Source organism: Miniopterus natalensis, chromosome 13 (genome assembly GCF_054644295.1).
Source record: "Miniopterus natalensis isolate mMinNat1 chromosome 13, mMinNat1.hap1, whole genome shotgun sequence".
Lineage (NCBI taxonomy): Eukaryota > Metazoa > Chordata > Mammalia > Chiroptera > Miniopteridae > Miniopterus > Miniopterus natalensis.
The window spans coordinates 64032351-64053344 of NC_142093.1; the positions used below are offsets into that span (position 1 = coordinate 64032351).

Sequence of the window (20994 nt, forward strand, 5' to 3'; positions counted from 1 at the left end):
ACATTTTTTCTTAAAATTGTTATTAAGTCCTCAGAATCTTGTATATTTTGTCTAACGGCACGTCTCAACTCAGACCGGCTGCGTTTTCAGAGCTCGGCCTCCACGCTCGTGGCCAGCGGCTGCCTGATTGGACGGTGCAGTGACAGAAGGCTTGGCCGTCCCCAGATCACTGACCATATTAGTCATTCTGACTGGCGTAGAAAATACCGAAATGGCCATCTTTGTGCACGTGGCTCTCTTCCTCTTTGGAAGTAGATTCCCAGCATGAGTCATGGGGAGCATGGTCTTTGAGACATTGTCGATCTGTGTTTTAGATGCTGTTTGATCTCAGGGGGGACTTGGAGAAAGAAAATCACTACCTCTCGGTCCAGATCCAGATGATGGACCAGGAGAACCTGAGGCTTCTGGAGCAGAAGTTGGATAACCAGGATCAGTACCATGAGGAGCAGCAGTACATGTAAGGGGTGTGGGCGGGCTGGGACCTGTCCACAGAGGGGTCCTGGTTTCCAGCTCCAGCCTAGACCCTGACTTTCAGGGCAGAAAACCCCCGGAACACATCGCGTCCCAAGGGTGAGGGGACAGACCATCCTACCACGGCATCCTCCTCTCATTTTCCCTGGGATGGTCCTAGGTATCTGCAAGTGGGGTGATTGGCCTTTGCTTTTCAAAGACACTGCCCTCTGCCAGACGCTTCGTGATCTGCTTTTGGAATGAAGTTCACTTTAAAAAATAGGACAGCAGCAAAGAGAGGCCCCCAGGGAAGGAATTCAGGTCGAAGGCTGAGCCCTTCCTATGTCCGCTTTTTCTTCATGGGCTGGGCAATGGGTTGTGGTGCGCTGTGACTGTCCTCCCTCTGCCAATATCTACAGGGTCCTGGGTTTGCCGGAGGCCCTACAAGGTGCACAGGACCAATTACCTGGTCGCCAGGAACCAGAATGGGAGATGGGATGTGAGTAGAGCTACATACACACCTGACATGTGTTGAGGGGCTCCATGGGGGCGTAGAAGGAAGTGTGGTGGTGGGAGTTGGGTGCTGCTGCTGACATGGATGGGGGGAGGCTAGCCAGTGGGGGGCACTCGTGAGGGAACCTGGTACCCAAGGGGATGATCTGGCGACGGTTTTGCATTAGAGGGTATCTGCAGGAGGCCAGGGCTTCCTGAGCCCTCGCTGAGCAGACTGTTCCCCAGCCCTGGGAGGGCTGCGGTGTCTGCCCTCCATGAGTTTGTGCAGCTGGCAGGGGGGCAGGGGGCAGGCCGTCAAACCCAGACAGGAAAACGCTCTAGCATAAGGCCAAGCAGCATGGCGGTGGGAGCAGAATAACACAGACGAGAATAGCAGATGTGGAGCCAAGGGCGCTGGGAGCTGAGCAGGGTCGATGGTCAGGGGCCCTGTGGTTTGCGAGCTACCACCTTTCAAGGGTGCTCACCCACAGCGAACTCCTGGGAACGCCTTTGGTTTAGGCAGGACTGTGGCAGCTTCATGACCGGAGCAGCCTGAGCAGCTGCCTTGGTCCAGAGGACTCATTTTCAGGCGAGGAAACCAGGGGTCTGAGCTGCCAAGGCCACACCAGCTGCAAGAGGCAGGAGTAGGACAGGAGCCAGCAGCCCCCTGGGATGCATTGTATGGATGTCACCACGTGCTCCACTTGGGGACAGGGTGGAACAAAAGCAGGCCATCTGCCTCAGGAAGGCCAGACGCCCTCTCCCCATGAGCAGGGTGCCCTCTTTTGTCCTTTCTGTGTTTTTGAAAATGTGAACTGATTTCCAGCATTTAGATATTAAGAGATTTTGCTTCACACCCTGGGTTTCTGGATCCTTTGGGAAAATGACCAGAAGTTCCGCCTCCTCGGGAGCAGCACTCCTTTGCAGGGGCTGAGTTCAGTCCCACGCAGCACCGAGCGCTCAACCAGGGCAGCCCAGCCACTCTGCCTGGTCCTTCCAGGCCCGCTTTGCTCCTCTCCTCCTCTGTCTGGCCCCCGAGAGGCTCTGGGTTTGCTTCCGTGGGAGTGTTATCAGAAACCAACATTGGAATGGGTCGAGGTCAGAGGTCTGACTTTGCTAAGCTGACTTTTGTAACCTTGATGCCCATCTAACTGATTGAGGGCAGACCTCTCCCCACCACGGAAGGTCTTGTAAGTCTGCACCTACAGGCGCCAGCTTAGTCCTGTATCTGACCCCGAGTGCCCAACATCCTGAATTGACTTGGCCTGAGAGTCCTTGGGGCTTGTGAGCTTGAGTTTCAGGTGGTTTGGGTCTTGCTCTCCTGAGATGATGTACAGCCTGGACCTAGGTGCTCCAGGTCTCCTCCAGGTGTCATGGTTTCTGGACCACGTCTGATGCTTCCATTCACACATCCCCACCTCTGCGACCGTGATGGTCATGCGCACCATGATGCCTGAGCCCCAGAAAACTACCGGCCCTTCTGGGCCAGGTCCCAGGCTGGGCTGATGGGTCAATTCATGTGTTTTATTTTAAAAGCCAGATTGTTTTTCTCTTTCTCTTCTGTTTACAGAGACAAAATAAATGACTTAGAGAGACAAAAAGAAAAACTGGAAGAGAAATTCATGGCTCAGCACCAGTTCTCTGAACTGTCTCTAAAGCAGTGAGTTGACTTAAGCTCCAGTGACTTAAACAGAAGAGAGGGCTTGCTCTCTCACGAGGAGGGGACGCTGTAGCGACCTGGAGCAGTGGCCAGTGGGTGGGCCAGTGTCTTCCACTGTACGGCAGGTCATCTGTGCTCAGGTTCCTCCCAGCATGGACAGGATTTAGAGTTTCTTTCAGTCCCGCCCTCCATACTCATGGCTATCCCATGGGGGATGGCAAATGCCAGCTGGTCATGAGCCTGTGTAAGGGGGCAGACGGTTTGTGGTTTTAGAGCCATTAAATCAGGAGTGTCAGGATTTGCCCCAAGATTTCAGGCTGTAGAAAACCATGTTTCTGTTTTGGGAAGGAAGCTTGGGTCAGACACCTGGACCAGCGCCCCTGGGCCAGTTATTTTCACACACAAGAACCTCCTGGTCTTACCTAAATTCCTCTGGATTCACGGGACCCCAGGGGTTTCCACAAACACTTCCTTTCTCCAGGGAGCAGTAGCCCCAGTAGTGGGCTGGCTCAGTCCCCATCCAGCAGGGCTTCCCCTGGTCCCGGGCCTGAGCCCCAGGAGCTGCCTTTCAGATGGTCTTGCCCCAGCCCAGCCTTGAAGTCAGATACCCATGAGTCCTGCAAGGCCTCTCTGTGGAAGTCACAGAACCACAGAACTTCAGAGCCTCCGCCTGACCCCTCTGTTGACAGGAATTGAGGCACCGATGAGGAAATAGAGTGATTTGTGTGAGCACAGTGCTGTTTTGTGGCAGAGCCAGGATTCGAACCCAGATGGGGTTCTTCTGTTAGGTTAGAGGGCCTCCATTTCCAGTCAGCTGCAATGTATTACCCTTAAATTGACTTTTTATTTATTTAATTTATTTTTAATCTTCACCTGAAGATATTTTTTTCATTGATTTTTAGAGAGAGAAGGGAGGAAAGAAGGGAAGAGGAAGGGGAGGAGAGAGGGAGACATCGATTGGTTGCCTGCTGCATGCGCCTCGACCAGGGATGGATATTGAACCTGCAACCGAGGTACAGCCCTTGACTGGGAATCGAACCTGCAACCCTTTGGTGCTTGGGAAATACTCTAACCACTGAACAACACTGGCCAGAGCTCACTGTTTATATATTATTTTTAATTTTTTAAAAAATGTCTTTATTGATTTCAGAGAGAAGAAGGGATGGGGGAAAGAGAGACAGAGAATCAATGATGAGAGTCATTGATCAGCTGCCTCCTGCAGGCCCTCCCACTGGGGATCGAGCCCATAATCCAGGCTTCTGGCCTGACTGGGGATTTGAACTACGATCTCCTGTATCATAGGTTGATGCTCAACCGCTGAGCCACACCAGCTGGGCAAGGGGCACTGTTTTTAATTGAAACGGTCCAGTCTGTCCTGCCTCTTCCCCCACCCAGATTCCTCAGTGCCGGGAATGGGCAGAGTATCCCAGCCTATTTCACTTATTATTAACCGTGGCAGCAAACGAGAAGGTCCCTGGCTCTTCCTGAAAGTGGCATTTTGCTGGGGACTTGGAGCAAACATGGGTTAGATTAGCGCAGAACCAGGTCCTGTACTCGGCACAGGCAGCCAAGAGCTGGGGGCTGTGTTTGAGGTTCTGTCTCCCGAGAGGCTAGCGTGGGTTTCTGCCACGATGAACGCTTCTCCCCATCCTGGGTCTGTGCTCATTAACGGCAAATTAGGTTCCACCTCTGAGCCCCAGATACGATCATTGTGGTGATGGCAAAGAGGGCCCTCATTCTGAACCCCTAATTAACAGCCAACTTCCCAGGCGGGCGATGGAAATCCCAGCTCGCCGTAGCGCATCCAGTGAACCACTGTGGGGGCGGTGAGGGTTGGCTGTGTCCTAAAAATCTACTTCTAACTAGGAAAAGCCGCTGGGTTAAAGTCAAAGCCCTATTCAAATTCACCAAACCAAAGAAAGAGGGTTCCAGAGAAGGACCAAAGTCCCCCCCAGACAGTGCTGTGTGTCCGCAGGAGCCCCTCGAGGCCACCCCATCGTGCTCACACTGGGCAGAAGAGCAAGACCCCCCCAGCGGGCCTGCGAGAAAAGGTAGGAGGGGCTGACCCGGCTGCAGGTGAAGTGAAGGGGGGGTGCCAGGCCTCCCTCCTGGGCAGGGTAGAACCAACGGGACGGCGTGCTGGGTGTGCACACGTGTGCGTAGGAGCCTGAAGGGGGTGTGCTCCATGCAGGCACATCTGGCTCCTTAGGTATGTTAACAACCAAGTAGGAAACACAAACCCACCACAGTGTTGTGGCAGTTCGGTCCCAGAGCAAGGTAGTCACTTTAGCATGAGAAGCCTCATGCACGGTGTGCACTGTGGTAGGGACGTGAGTACCCAGAGCTGGTGCCCACAAGTTACCGCAGAGACAGGCTCCATAGTGTGTGTTTTTGGGTTTCCTCGTGTCTGCCAGGCCTAGAATAAGCGTTTCTGAAGGGAGATCCCGGTGCATTTAACACATAATGGACATACGCAAGGTCTTCAGCAAGGCTGTGTGTGGCTCTGATCTTGTCATCACAATGAAGAGCAGGTCCAGTTTTCTTCTCCCACCTGATCTGGCCTCGTGTCCTGCCACTGTGGGGTGTGGGCACCTCGTCTTTGAGGGTGGTTGTCCAGAGTCTGCCAGAGGTTCTGAAAAGGGTTTCTAGTCACATGTGCTGTGTGTATTTCACCATACCTAAGAGGGTTATAAGCTGCGCAGTTATGTGCATATGAGAAGAAAATAAGTTGGTTGTGGCAGTGACCCTTTTGTCAGAACTGCCACCTCGCTGACAGTGACTGTGGTACATACTCAAAGCTGTGTCCTGATTTCAGACAGGTTAAGGTTTCAGGGAGAAAATGTACATCTTACAATCAATTAAACAAAGCCGCTGCCTTAAACATGGTTCAATTTTCAAATTTACTTTTAAATATCACTTTATAGATTATTTACCTATAAGCCTGTTGTCAAACATGCACCCTCAAAAATTTAAACTTTATGAAGGACACTAGGACTTTCTGAAGACCAGGCCCATGCCCAAGACTCATGTGCTCTCATGGTCTGATGTTAGGGCCAGTGACAAGCCACCTCCTGAGTGTGACGTGTGCACAGGCCTTGCCAGGTGACATTCACCACTTCAAGTCCTGGTGTGTCACTCGAAATGTAAAAGTGAACTGTGCACCCTGTACACGTTGTTTGGGGACTGATGCTTGAGTTCTCAGTCTTTACAGGAGGTGAACTGGGTAAAAACCTCACCGCACATAGATGACAAGGAAGCTTACTAGCATTAGTTTTACCTAGAGCGGTTCTGTGGCCTCAGGTTTTCATGCTGGCTACTTAAACTTTTTGACATTTATCGCCTCAACTTGTGTATTGTCTAAGGTGAGCTAGTGAACTAAAGCAGCCTAGTTGAGCTAGCAAAACTTTCAGAGAAAAAAATGCTTGACTGAGCCAAACTGTTGTTTGGATCCATGAGTGAGCAGGTTGGTGGTAAACATTAGTAACGGCAGCCATGGAATGGGTGTTTTTTCTGGGCTCAGCACCCCTTTAGCTCGTTTATGCGCTGTATCTATTATCCAGTCCTAACTGCCCTGTGAGGCAGGCACGCTTACTGTCCCCTTCTTGACAAGGTTAAGCACTTGCCCAGAGAATATGTGCTGGAGCCGGGGTCCGAACATGGGTCTGACAGATTATGGCCTGAACTCTTAACCACTGTGGGCAGTGCCTGCAGCTAAAGCTGCTTTGGTCCCTGAAGATGCTGAACAGACCTGGGCACCAGCATTGAAGTCTGTCCCTTATCCTGTGGTGTGAGCTGTGGCCACCACGGGTGCTGTAGAGAAAGAAACAAGAGGTTCCACCATGGACTTTAATCCTAAATCAGAAATGGGATAAATCAGTTATGTGAATGTATAGGGCATGTTCAGAAAGCTAGTCCAACTGTCTGCTCTGATAAGACTCTAATTTAAAGGTCATAAAGTATAGGTTTGGGTTAGAGGATGCATAGGGATCTAAACAAGAATAATTCTTGATGCAGAGAGTGTTTTGGTCTCAAAAATAAGTATTTTCATTATTTTCAAACTCCTCCTGCCACAAGAGGCTGTCTTAGATGTACAAGAATTCTTAGAGAAAGGTTCAGGTGGACTCTCTCATTGCAGCAGGCCAGAGACACACCACAGAGTGTTCCAAGGTCTGTACCAGGAGCAGGAGCCAGTTGTGTGTGAGCTGAATTGTCAGGGAGCCTGTCACTAACCGATGAGAAGGAAAAGCTGGGTCCTACATTTATATGCTTTCTTATTCAGTAATTCAGCACATTGGGACTGGAAATAGCCTAACGGGTCGGCTCCTTGGGGAACATGGAGTTCTCCTCGCTGCTCAGTGAAGCACAGGCTCCGGGATGCTGGTGAACTAACCAAACTGAGCCCGAGCAGCAGTGGCCGCGGGCCCTGGCTCTGGCTCTGCCCTGGGTGGTGTTTCCATCTCTCCTGGGCTGGATGGGACTCGGATTTCCCTGCACATTTAGCTAATGTAGCAGCATTTGTTGTTATTTCATTTATTTGCTCTTTTGTATTTTTTTCCTCCCTCTCTCGGGTTATCCAGAGAATGACAATGTAGGAACGCAGAGCAAAAAGAGTCTCTTTCTGAGAGGCAAACGCAAGGACAAAGACAAGCCTCCAGAGGCCCGCCGGACTTTCTCTAAACGTTTCTGGTTCTGGTCGGCTTCTGTCCTACCAGCCTCCTCTAAGTAGCCTCTCCCTTCCTCAGACACTGGAGATTTCCAACCCTTTCCCTTTACCAGTGTCTCCTCCAAGTCCCCTCCTTCATTTTGAAACGAGAAAAAAAGGTACTTACAGGTCAGATGACCCATCGTGGACCCCTCCTCCTGGCCCCAATTCCCAGCCAAGCTGAAAGCAGCCAGTGTGGACTCCGATTTCAAGGATGAGCTGTCACCCTCTGGACCGTGCTCCAGCGCAGCATGGTGCCAGGGGAGCCTCGGGACCTCACCCACAGGTCCTTGGGAAGGATGTCCGTTCTCAGTCAGTCCCCTGGCCAGGCGCTGACCCTCTCTCCCACCTGCAGGCTTGTATGTCCTGCCCGGCCGTGTGCAGTGCAGAACTGATCAGTTGTCACTGTGCTTCCTAAAATGTTCAGCCTCCATCCTGAGATTTTTTTAAGATTTATTTTTGGGCAGCTAAATTCAAAACTGCTGCCGTTTTCCCCGCTTTCCTTGTCAGAGCACAGAACCATTGGCTTTTCCGGATAAGTCCCTTTTTAGGCAGATGTGTTCTGTGGTTTGAGGATTTATTGCTCCACTCAAGCATTTTGAATAATTGGATCGATGTTGCCAAGCCAGCGTTCAGCCTGGAGTGATACTGTATGGCCCTGTTGAGGTCCCCTGACATCTTGGATGCAGGTGTTAGAGCTGCAGTGGACAGATGGAGCATCAGCACGTGGTCACCGTCAGGGCCGGGACACGGTCCACAGGGGCCACTAGCTCCTGCAGTGTTTCCTGTCGTCACCATCCTTGTGCCATCTCGCGATTTCTGGCATGTCTGTATCACCTCTGTGATTACTCACATATTTTCCCTGCAATCGATTCTTCGCTGCCACTTAAACTTATTTTATGACTTACACCATGTTGAAGTCAGTCGAGCGGCACTGACGTGGTCTCATGCACCTGCTCTGACTCCTGGGCTGCTGCGTCCTGTCCTCCGTCCACCTGTCTGTCCGCCTGTCTCCCGGCAGCTGTGGGAAGTGCGCGGTTTCTCTGCCATCGCTGCCTCTGCCCATCTCCGCCTCTCCTCTGCTCCTCGTGTCACCTTCACCCAGTGGACGCCTGTCTGACTCACTCCACCAGACTTGCCTTGCTTCCCACCAAGGTTATCTTTCAAAATCCAAACTTTCCCCTGATTTCAAGTTGTGAGACTTGGGTGCTTGAGACTTCCCAGTGAGTCCAGACACTGAGTGGCTGAGGGGCGGGGCCAGGTCCCTGGGAGAGGGTGGGGAGGGGCAGGAATCTGACCTTGGCGTGGCTCTGGGTCCACAGCCCATGGGCTGAGTGGAACAGGGCACTGTGCAGACAGCGCTGTCCTGATGCTCCCAGGAACTCCACCTGCAGAAACTTATGACTTGTACTTGGAGAGCCCGTCCCCTTTCCTGATATTGGGTAGTGAAGATCTTTTTGTTTATCCCTCAATGTTTTTTTTAAAATAGGGTTTTATATAACTTTGAGGAGAGTATGTGTTCACAGTAGGAAATTCAGAGACGGCAGAAAAGCACAACTACAAGGTAAATGTCATTTTTGCAGGCGGTGTCACCATGCAGGGATGGAGACATCGGTGTCACCATGCACAGATGGAGACACCTCAGACAAGTTACTGGGTGGCAACAAACTCCTCTCTCAGATCGTAACGGATGCCTATTGGCAGGGTGCACATTCTGGGCCTTGAGGGCCTTGACCATGGTCCTGAGCAGACACCTACCTGTCAAGGTCCTTTTAAACCAGGGATTCGAGTGACACACAGGTACACAGCAGGTGTGCCCAATGGTTAATGTGTTGGATTTTAACAATGTTTTGTTGAGCCTCTTGAGTTTGTCCTTTATTTTCTCCCAGCTGCTCGGGGCTCACAGTGGGATCTATCCTTGGAGCCGAGGCCGGCCTCCCGGGGACCCCAGCACAGGCCTGCAGCCTGAGCCTCCTGTGCAGACCACAGCCCACGAGGCGCAGCCCAGCTGTTCTCCCTGCGGTCCGTGTGCCCAGCTGCCTCTGCTGTCAGGACTCGGGGTGACAGCCCCGCCTTGGCATGGGATCTTGCGACCCCATTTCTCACTGTCTTTCTCTGCCCCAGGCCCCCGGGACCTAATACCGAAGCCAGTGGCCCTGCACAGAGGCAGCCTTCACCGCACGGAGGCCTTGGCTCCCCCACCATGAAGCCCCGGCCATCAGAGCTGGGCTCCCAGGCCTGCTCATCCTCAGCCATGACTACTACCCCTTCCAGCTCCACCCCCATCTCCTGGGACCAGGCCACACCCCAGGTGAGTCACAGGTCCCTCCAGAACCAAGATGCATGAGCATCTGGGGCCCAAGGTCATTCCTGGAGACCCCAGCTCCCAGAGGCAGGAGGGGTCTCTCAGACTGAAGGGTGGTCAGCAGATGGGCTAAGCTGTGGACAGGTTTGGTGTCACACAGACACAGGTCCTGACCTCAGCTCTGCCTGCAGCTGTGTGACTTTGCACAGATAACATCACCATCTGGAGGCCCAGTCTTCAGCCCCTAGTGGGAAAGCCCAGAACCCACCTCCGCCGTGCAGGAATTGGTGGCACCAAGGAGCTCCAGAACGGAGGTGAGCCAGAGTTTGGGCTAAACTCAGGCAGCACTGGAGGTTTATTCTCCAGGGAAGAGACCTAGCAGCATCTCTGAACTGGAGGTCGGTTGATAGAGTGGAGGGCAGGTGTCCTAAACTGAAAAATGGGGGGACTCAGGGAAGGGTTTACAACTTGAACGTCTCCCAGGATGCCGTAGCCATGCGCGTTCACACCTGTAGGTGTGATAGTCAAATGCTCCTCAAGTCACCTGAGTAGGTGGAGAAATTCCCAGCAGAACAGTCTGGTCACATCTTGCCAGGTGAAGCCCATGAAGGTTCAGGGACCCCAGATACCTGAGGAGGACCTGCAACACCAGAGAGAAACTAGTGTGAGAGGCAACAGAGTCATGGTCAGAGACAAAAGCTTTAAGATGCCTGGAGCAGGACACTGTGCAGAGCAGCGCTGTCCTGATGCTCCCAGGAACTCCACCTGTGGTAACTTTTAACTTGGACTTGGAGAGCCCATCCCCTTTCCTACCACGAGGCAGTGAAGGTCTTTTTGTTTTTTCCCCAATTTTTTAAAAATTAGGATTTTATTTAACTTTGATGAGGGTATGTTCATGGTAGAAAATTCAGAAATGACAGAAAAGCACAGACTACTAGGTATTTTATTATTAGAGTGAGAAAAGTTGCATCCATGAAACAAGCAGGATGTTATTAAACAGAACAGTCAGGGGGAAAAGCACTTGGAAACTTAAAATATGCAAACAGAAAGGGAAAAATAAAGCTTAAAACTGAAAGAGACACTCTGCTTATAACTTAGAGATGAAAATATCTGCAGACAGCAGGAAGAGCTGAAAATGATTGCCCCTGGGGTGTTAGAAACTGATGAGAACATGAAGGGATATTAGTTTTCATAATGCTATCACCCACTGGACTCTTGGAAGTATGGCCTGCAGAACCCTGGTTTGACAAGCCAAGAAAAGATAGGGCCCCTGCCCCCAAGGCAAGCCTAGGTTAGCTCCAGGACCTGGTCCCTGCTGTTTACAAATCAGAAGCACCCCTGGGAGAAGAAGAGTTGGGTGAGCACAGGCAACCAGGCAGTCCTCCTGCGCTCCTGACCAGACACTGAGAATGGCAGTCCCTTACTGGTGGGTGTCAAGGAAACTGTGCCATGTATGGCTGGGCAGCCATGCTCAGGTGTCCACTGTCAGCAGTCAGTAGTCTGCCCCAGTCTCCCAGGCTCTGTGGTTCAGAAACCCTGCCTGGCTGGAGCAGGAGCTGGGAGCACCACCTCCCCTCAGACCTGCAGCGGCTTGTGGGACTCCAGGCCTGGCCCTCCAGGCTCACCCAGGGGCTGTCTCCACCGGGATCCCACCCTGAGCCAGAGCCCACACTTGTTCATATGCCTGCAGAGCCTGTCCGAGGGCCTGTCACACTGCAAACAAAGCGCTGCCCACTGTGATTCCCTGGCAGCATGGTTCTCATGCTCAGGGGGATGCAGAACTGTCTGCAAAATGGGGGAGACCCCGGTGTCATTTTGGAGGAAATCTGGGGCTGCTGTCAGCACAGGGCAGTGTAGTCCTTCCCAGGGAAAGCGCAGTGCCTGGTGGCCTATGGGTTCCGTCTGTTTCTGGTTAGGAGCTGCTGGTGCAGGGCTCCCTCTCTAGGGACCCAGCATCCTCCCTCAGGTGGTGGATTCTTTCCTTCTGCTTCCTCCAGCCACCTGAAGAGAACAAGGCCCCAGGAGAGCTTTGCTTTCACAGCCTCTGCTTTAGGTGCAGCCCCCCTCCCTGTTGGTGGGGCTCCCAGGGTACTAAGTATCAGCTCCTTCTGCTGCTTTATCCTCAGGCCAGACACTGCTTCCATTTGCTGTCCCAGTCATTGCACAGGCAGGGAGCCAGGCTGTCCCAGCAGGAGCAGTGGGGGGAGGGAGAGTACAGACGAGAGCACAGGCAGGTCCTAAGGGTCCACACGTCTCCCTCTTCCAGGCGCTGGACACAGCCACCACTCAGGTGCTGGGCAGGAGTCAGAGGTGGCCTCTGACAAAGGACCGCAGTTTCCCCATGGGTGGTCCAGGTCCCCTGACTCAGCCTTATTTTCACCATAGGCTAGAATTCAGATGGCAGCTCTGTGAGTGGTCCCTGGAGCTCAAGTTCACCAGCCACAGGCAGCACAGTGAGTAGTTGGTGCATGTGCCCTTCAGCCTGGGTTCTCAGACCTGTTTTCATCGATAGGACTTGTCCTTCAAGCTGTTCTCTGTGGAAGTCCACACACAAAATAGGTGCAAAATATGCTGAAGTGGGAATGGAGGACCCACAGTTCCTCAACACTCCTTCCCTGCCCTCCTAGGTGCCTAAGCGTGCAGCTTCTGCTTACATACCTCAAGTGATGGGGAAGTCACTACCTACCAAGTGCCCTACTTCTGGAGGCTCTGGCTGTCCTTGCTTGAAGGAAGGTCTCATGACCCATGCAGAGAGCACTGGTTGCAGGAAGGTCTCGCTGTCCTCACCTGGAGTTTAGTTGCCCAGAGCAGCTCCAAGTTGTAAATTTGATCTCAGAAATTGTTAGAAACACTTGCCATCTGATTTCGGCATGTTGTCAATTTCTGCAGAAGGGAAAAGGTGAATTACACCAGCCTTCTCAAAAATTAAAGGTTGCTTTGGGGTTTTGTAACTTCTGAAAAACAAATTTCTAGAAGGGTGGGAAGCTATCTTTTTAATTAAAACAAAAACTCAGAGTTCACACTGGACTCAGCTTCTGGAGTGATCAACAGTAAGCGTAGGAGCGAGCGTCATCTCCTGCCCTCTCCATTGCCTGCAGCGGTGAATGGTGCTGGCACTGATCACTCAGACATAGACACTTACAGCTTCCGGCAAGGGCAGGCTCTGGTGAAACTGCTGGACACCACGGAGCCCTCCCTCCTGGCCCTGGGTGGAGGGTAACAGGACGGAGGAGTCGCCTCCCCTCTCGTGAGCTTCCCGAGCAGCCAGGTTCATGCTTCATCAGCTGAGGAAAGGAGAAGGCAGCAGAGGGCTTTGCAGCAAGGGCTCGGACAAACAGGCATTTTCGGATCCCGTTGATTTGTATCGCGGTTGCCTTTCAGTGACACGTCCTTTTCAAAGAGAAAGGTGGATTTTTTAGTTGAAACTTTCCCTTCTCAAAGAGGGGACTTGCTCTGCTTCTATGCGCTTCAGGAAAACCAAGTATTTGGGGCTCAGCCCCACGCGCCGTTGCTAACAGGTGTTTTCCAGAGGCCTGCTGTTTGCGGGGCCCGCCGGCATTTGGGACCTGGGTGCCCTGTGGACCCGGTCAATCCAGAGCAGACTGCTTGGTGGGCCGGGAAGCAGAGCATCTCCTGGTGAGTCCCCGGTTCTCAGTGCAGCTCAGCTCTGCACAAGATGTGAGCAGGGACGATGAAGCGTGTCCCTGTCCCCCAGCTGTCCGTGTGCAGCAGGACAGACACTGATGATACCTGGGGCAGGCCCCTGATTGTGCATGTGCTGGAGAAGTGGGCCAGGAGGGGAGGTCTGCAGGCCTGGAAGGGACAGCCTGCCCCTGGCAGGGGTGGTGCCCCCTCCCTGCAGCTGGTGCTCACCCTCTGACCCGAGGGAGCAGAGGGTGAGCCTGGTTCCCCCAAATCGTCACTGTGAAGGTTGATTTCTTTCCCCTCTCGGGCAGATGTAAACGTGGGACAGAGAGGAGCTGAAGAGCAGCGAACCAAGAAGAGTGCAGACTTCTTTCCTCCTGAGGGCCCCGTCCCCGCCCCCATGGACCACGGAGGGGAAGTGGGCTGCGCACGGCACAGGCTACATTGTCCACACGTGGACGCATGACCTGCCATGTCCTGGCCCCTGCCCTCACCAGGCGGCACTGCCCTGGTCTAGGCAGGGTGTCTCCACCTGTGTTCCAGAAAGCTCCATGTGGTAATAATGGTGGGCTCCCCCCAACCCCCAATCCCAGAGCAGACCTTTTGTCTCTACTGGAGTTTTGTGTGAGATTTTCTGTATTAACAAAACTGTTTGAGGCCACAGCCCTAGACCTCACACACATAGACAGAAGTTGTTGTTCCTGAGAGCCCACTGTGCATGGTACCCAGCACTCAGGTGAGGCTGGACTCCTCCTGGGAGAGTCGAGAGCAACTCGAAGTCTGTCCTTCCTGAGGCCATTTGCCAGAACTTGGGCAGGGTCATTAGTTGTTTTCGGATTGGATGGTTTAGTGTGGGCTGTACTTGGCATCAGCCCTGTAGGTTAAGTGTTGTCATTTCCTTTCAGTGCCTGGCCAGGTAGCCTAGAGAGCAGCTGGAATTGGACCAGTGACAGCTCCCCTCCTAGCCTGAGGGTAAGTCCTGCTGTGCACTTTTCTGTGGATGTGGATCTTTGATTCTGGGCATGTATTATTTGTATAATTTAAACAATACAATTAAATTCATATAATTTAAACAATACAGTGTAATGTAAACAATACAAAGAAAGATGCATTTGCATTCATAGGGCTATATCACGCAGCTTCAAGCTCAGGTCTGGAGGTTTTAATGGATTTAGGTTCAAATTCCTTCTCCACTGACCAGCTCTGGGGACCTGGATGAGCCACCCATCTTCTGAGTCTGAGTCACTTCAGCTTTGGGATGGGGACAGTGCCAGTAGTTCTGGTCCACAGTGGGCAGAAGACATGGTGGGTAACTTTGATTCCTTCGCAATGTTTAAAGTTTGTTTATTGGTGCAGAATGTGGTCTGTCTGCACTGTCCCAGGCTAAGGAGTGTGGTGCTTATGGCTGTTGATAATTTAAGCTGTAGCAGAAGCTTTCCACTTTTATCTCAAGTTATTTTGTTTTTAAATGTCATGGAAAATTCTAGAGAATTCCAGAATGTCCTGGACACCCACAGTGCCAGCGTGGGAGAAGTGTGCTCTGGGTTCCTAGGCAGGGCTCTCTCTGTGCTCAGGGAGCCAGAGGCGGCACAGAGCCCACTGGAGGCCGGCAAGCGAGATTAGGAGACTGAAGTGTGTTCCTCTGTGTCCCCTCCCCTGACCAGGTTCCTCCGATGAGCTCCACCGCAGATCCAAGAGCTTCAGCAGTGAAGACCTGACTCGCAGCAGGGACACAGCCACCCTGCCCCGGGATGCCAGCACCCCAGGACGCACTGCCCTCAGCTGCCATGAGTACCGCCACCCCGGAACTTACCTCTCCTCCAGCAGGGCATCCAGAAGAGGGGTGCGGCCCAGCCCCAGGCCTGGGTGCAGCCCTGTACCTCCCTGAGCAGAGCAGTGAGATGCTCAGCCTGGAGGAGTTCCTGGAGGAGAGTGACCAGGGCTCCCCCACCGCTTTGAGAGGCCTGGGAGCACTCTCCTCCCTCACTCCCTCAGATGGACCAGGACCAGAGGTAGGCACCTTAACAACAAAGTCACAGAGAGGGATGGGACTGGGGGTGGTGCAGCCTGGCTCAGATGGGGAGCAGAACCACTAGCCAGAAAATCACAGCGTGCTGTCAGCCAGCCCAGACCAGGAGACTGTTTCCTCCCCTGTGAAGTGAGCGGCAGAACTGTGTTGCCAACATGGGGGTGGGAGGGTGTGCGCCCACCCCTGGAGCTCCCCTGAAGATGTGGTCAGCACCCACTTGAGAGTTAGCATCTCCCACTAGGTGTGCGGCAGAGCGTGAACACCTACCTATTCTGAACCTTCACCAGCAGGGTTTGGCAATTTTTTTCTGTAAAGGGCCAGATAGTAAATATTATAATAATTTAAAACTGTAAAAACTGTTCTTAGCTCACAGGCCATACAAAAACAAGGCGCAAGCCGGAGGTGGCCGCAGCTCGAGCGCCCTGAGGCCTGTGCTGCAGCTCTGCCCCCGGCCGTCAGCTGTGGGGACACCCTCCCGGCTCAGGGCAGCTTCCTGCAGCCGCAGGGGCACCTCACACAGCTCTGGCCAGGAGCTGTGGGGTCACCGCTTCTGGGTCACCCCATGGATGAAATGCGTGCCTTACAGTCTCATTCCCTTAAACACACACAGTGGGACTTTCTCTGGCCACACTGTGAGTTCTGTGGCCTGCGTGAGTAGAGCCCAGTGACACAGCGAATTCAAAGTATCTGTTCAGTCGGTATTTCTGGAGCGTGTCCTGTGTGTAGGCAGCCCGGGGGATGCCTGCTCTCAAAACAACAGAGTAAACCGGCTCGTCAGCAAGTTTTATCATAGACTCGCCCTGTGCCTGGTCCTGCATCGGCCTGAAAGGAAATATGTATCCTGGTCTCTGCTCTCCATTTGTTTCTGTCTACAAAGCACTCTGTGCCCGGAGCTGCAGAAAAACCAAAGCCCTGCCCTCAGGAAGGTCACGGTCTGAAGCCGTGGCTCCCACACGCAGGCCTGAGCCACACTCCCCTGGGCTGCCTGGACCCAGGCCGGCCTGCAGTTTCTGAGTCAGGAGCGCTGAGGGGGCTCCCTGAGAATCTGCATTCCTGCCAAGTGCCCAGATGATGGCTTGTCCTTTTCAGCCTAAATGAGACCAAAGCATCCTCCCTGCAGGAGCTGGTTGTGGAAGCGGATGCTCCTCTCCTGAGAGCCGCCCCCACCTCCCTCCATCTCCCCACTGTGCTCACCCCACTAACCTGTCGCCCCCCCTTTCTGAACAGGCCTGAAGACGTGGAAGTCACAATGGTGCCCGTGCCAGGCCTCCACTCCGTGAGTGTTGATGCTGGGAGGGGTGTGAGAAGATGGGCCCTCTGGGTGGTCAGAGAGGGCAGACTCATGAAGCTGGGTGTCAAAGGTTTAGAAATGTGCAGAGAGGGGCTGGGTGGTGGGAAGGTGGCTGAAGAGTCAGACAGCTGTGGGTTCCAGTCCTCAATCTGTCCCTTTCTCAATGTGGGACCTGCTTGACCTTTGTGACCACCATTGCCTTACCTATTACAGGTTGTCCTAGTACAGCCTTGCAAGGGTGCTTTGAGAACTGAATTAGGTTTTGGGGGAGGGAAGGGGGTTGTTTTGTTCTCTTGCTATTACACCTGTGGTTTCTAGCATAGTGCCTGGCACATGGGAAGCAGCTGGTACATGGTACCTGTTGATATTATTAACCACAGGTCTCACTGTACAAAAACCCTGGATATGTGACTCCCAACCTGGACGCAAAACAGCAGACTGTGTCTCTGTCAAGTTGAGTGTCCAGATGTCTTCCTGGGCCAGAGTTGCTGGCAGGTGCAGGCTGTTCCAGGCTGCTGAGCCGTCCCACAGACGGACGCTCCCTGACATGGGTCCAGTGGGCCAGGGTCTGACTCCATCCTTGGTGAACCCCAACTCCTCTTCTGCATGCACTCACTGGCTTTCCTCTTCTCATGGTGTCCATCTGCCTCAGGAGACACCTCTACCAGGCTCCTCCAGGCTCTGCTTGGTGGGAATGAGGAACAGATGGAAACCATTGCTGTGCTCAGGCCTCCAGCCCTGACTGTCCCATCCAGTGGAAGCGCCTGTGGAAAGTCCTCTCCCTCTCTGGGTCTGTTTCCTTGCTGGTGAAGTTAGGGGGCTGCCTGGTTTTTCTCCCTGATCCATGTATGGCCCTGGCCCCACCATCCTGACCATGGGCAGTGTTTGTGTTGGGGGAACGCTAGGCTGTGGAAAGGCCAAGCAGGAGCTGGAAACTTCAGGCCTGGCCATGTAGCCTGCCCAGGGGTGTCCTGGGTGGGTGAGGCTCTTCCAGGACCCTCTTGGCCTTTCTCCAGACTCTTAGTTCTTCCTCTCTTCTCTGTAGGACACTCTCAGCTGCCAGAATGACCTGCTATGTTACCTCTTCAGAAAGGCTGATGTCCTGACCCTCAGGCCAGCCAGGGCCACCTTCCAGGAGAGAAGAGACCGGGATGCCCACCAGCTCTGTGGCCCCACCATCAAGATGGCTATTAGCACCTCTGAGGAGAAGCTGCTGGAGCCGGGGCAGTGTGGGAAGCCCAACTTCAGACCTACTGAGGCAGAGGCCCCACCCAGCACCCCCTGAGGCAGGCCCAGCCTGCCAGAGCCTGTCGCTGGGCAGACCCCAGCAGGCCATGATTTCCCCAGCCTCCCACATGCCTGTCAGCCAGAGCCTCAGTCATCCTGCTTCTGCCCAGTGGGCCAGAGACCTGCAAACAAGAGTCCCCTCAGAATCCAGGGATTCTGAAGCCTCAGGGGGCAGAGAAACAGGGAGCCACACCCACAAAGCACCACAACTCCAGCTCCCAAAGCCTGGTCTGGGAAAAGACCCCTCTTGTGGGAGAGGCTGCTGGCTCCTGTCAGGGCCTGGGTCCCTGAAGCTGACCACTGGACATGAGGTGCTTCTCGCTGGCTCCCCCAAAGGAGGAGAGGCCGGCTCCCCTGCAGCAGCCACCACGGCCCCAGCCATTGCCACTGGCGGTGGTGGCAGCAACTCCCAGCTCCAGGACTTTACCTACTACAGCTGGCATGATGGGTCCAGGACAGGGCCATGGAGGGGCGCCCTGCCAAGACCCTGGGCAGGCCTCCCCACTTGGCTTCCCATGCCAGTGGGTCCCTGAGGACTTCAGTCATGGGAACAAGTCAAAGAGCACGAGGCCGGTGACCTCAGAGCAGACGGTGCGGGACTGTATGGAGTACGGCTGTGTATGACGCCTTCCTGGACCAGCAGCTCCTGAGCCTTGAAACCACCCATGCACCTTCTGACAACGGCCTTCTCTCTGACTGCCCATGGTGTTGGGAAAGGGCTTCCATCAGGAGTCTCACCTGTGAAACGTTTTGGGGGGACACCCTATAGTTATGTTCCATTGAGAGTCATTCTTTGCCACGGGGAGCCTCACCTGCTCCCGTGTGTATTTGGCCAGGTTCCTGACACACTGATTCCTGTTTACTAAAGGTGCTCTTCCTGAACGTACTAAACCTGGTGGTTTTGGTTTTATAAAGATTTTTTCCTTTTGAGTTCATATGCTGAGAAAGAAATGGGCATGTTAACATGGTCAATTTCAGGGGTGCTTTGGGGTGTGTATTAAATAGCCACTGATTCTGGACACAAGGATGGGACTGTAATAAAATGAGATGGAGTGGAACTGAGTCCTAGTTGTCCTCACTGCTCGTCCCTGGCAGCATTAATGGGTGTCGGGCTTTCTGGGCACTCAGGGCTCCCTGCGTCAGCCCCCAGTCTCCTGGACATGAGTCTTTTGCCACGAGGTCAGAAAATGTGAAAGTGAGGTATCCTGCTCACCATGCAGTAGCTTTTTTCTGGATCTGTGTTTAAGTTCCTGTAAGTCTAATACCATTTTGATGTGGGATTTATATCACAACAGGAGCTCAGCTTAAAGTCATCCTTTGGATTTTTCCAAGGCCGCTCCACTAGGAAGAGCTAGATCTGGAGGTTAGATCTTGGAGGCCTCTCAGAATAGATGCTCAAAGGTGAGGGTGGCAGGAAGGCATGTAAATATCCTCACCGGGCCCAATCTTCTAATGGTTTTCTGTCCAGCTGCTGCCTCCATGTCCCTTCCTTCCTCACCAAACCTCTTCTATAAAAATGTCCCCTCATGCCTCCTCTCCCGTCTTTCCCAGGTTCTGCAGTCTGTCCCAGGCAACTACTCCTTGGGCGCTGCCACCTGCAATGCTTTGAGCCAAACTGAGCAGCGGCACCTGGAGGCTGCGTCCTGTGCAGGCTTTTGCAGGATCTGACTCCTTGGACTCTCAGCCTATGTCTCATGGTTCTGTCCCCTCTGGGACAGTTCTCCAGTACTCACACTTGCCAGTCCCTCAGTCATTCACTCCTTCCTCCCACAAACATTCATTGAAGGCTCCTGTGTGCTCACTCCTAGGTTCTACCTCCCAGGCACCTTCTTCCATGCCCCCTTCAGGGCTGACCCCACCCTGGTCCCCTAGCACTGACCACTCCTGAGCTTCAGGCCTGAAGAGAGTGCCTGTTAGACCCTGCTGACTGGACTTCAGGCTCCCTTGACTCTCCCTGGCTCTTCTGGGCTCCCTACTGAATCCAAGGACACCAGCCATGAATCACAGAAGCCTGTGGTATAGGCTTGACCCCTCCTCTCTCCACATCCCACATTTTATAGGTCAGCTGAACCTGAGAATGGGTCTGGAATCTGCCTGCCCCCATCTTAGCTAACTGTTCTCATCCTGGGTCACACACACACCCCTGACCCTAGGATTGTCAACTGGTCTGCCTCCCTCACACAACTTCTCAGCCCCATGGCACCTCTCAGGCATTCACCCCAAGTGACCTTCCTTTTTGAATATTTCCTCCCTCAGTCTCCACACTAGCTGCACCCATCCCTTTGCAGTCTAGGGTCTCTATGTGGCTCAGCTCAGGGTGCGCCCAGTCCTCTATCACCCCTTTCTCCAGCCCCAGACAAGCTCATACACAACCTCAGCTTTATTACAATCTTCCCAGAGGTTCCAAACACCTCTAGCTCCAGCCTTTCCTCAGAACCTCCAGATCTGTTTCCAGCTTGGATGTCCCAAAGACACCTCCAACTCAAAATGCTCAACACTCAGTTCACCATCCTCCCCCCACCCAAGCTGCTATGTCCCTCATCTCATCACATCTGGCCCCTTACATCCAGACCATGTTTGGCACCCCTCTCTCTCCCTGGTGTCCTAGCCATTACTCCATCAGCTGGTTCCAACTCTGACATCTCGCTCACATACCCAGCCAGCCCCAGAAGATGGTCCCCCCTGGGCAGTACCATCAGATCCTGTTGCTGAGGGGCTCCCAAATCCTGCCTCGGCTGAACCCCAGGGCCCCACCTTCTCTGTGTTTGCCTCGGAGATGTGTGATCTTGTGGGTGGGAAAATCCAAGTGACAGCTGGATATTCATGCCCAGAGCTCAGGGCTGATATCTGCCTGGACAGAGATTTGGGATCACCCCTGGGACAAGAGGGGCTCACCCTGGAGAGAACAGCAAAGTAAGAAAATTAGAAAAGGTAGGAGAAACCTTGGGAAACTTCCAACCAAATGTTTACCAACCAGCCAGGGGAAGAGGAAGGATATATTTACATGTATGGATACATATATAGACACATACATACATGTGTACATGTACATGCACAGCCAATTGATTCTTAGAAAGTTCTCATTGATTTTTGCCAGACATGTGTATTTATAGCCAGCTTAAGCTTGCCCTCA

General features: G+C 53.3%; 1 pseudogene; it reads left to right on the top strand.

Moving 5' to 3' along the window:
* Nucleotides 1-18485, top strand: part of LOC107532701 (protein Daple-like) — a 41404-nt pseudogene extending 22919 nt beyond the window's left edge.
* The last annotated feature ends 2509 nt before the right edge of the window (nucleotides 18486-20994 follow it).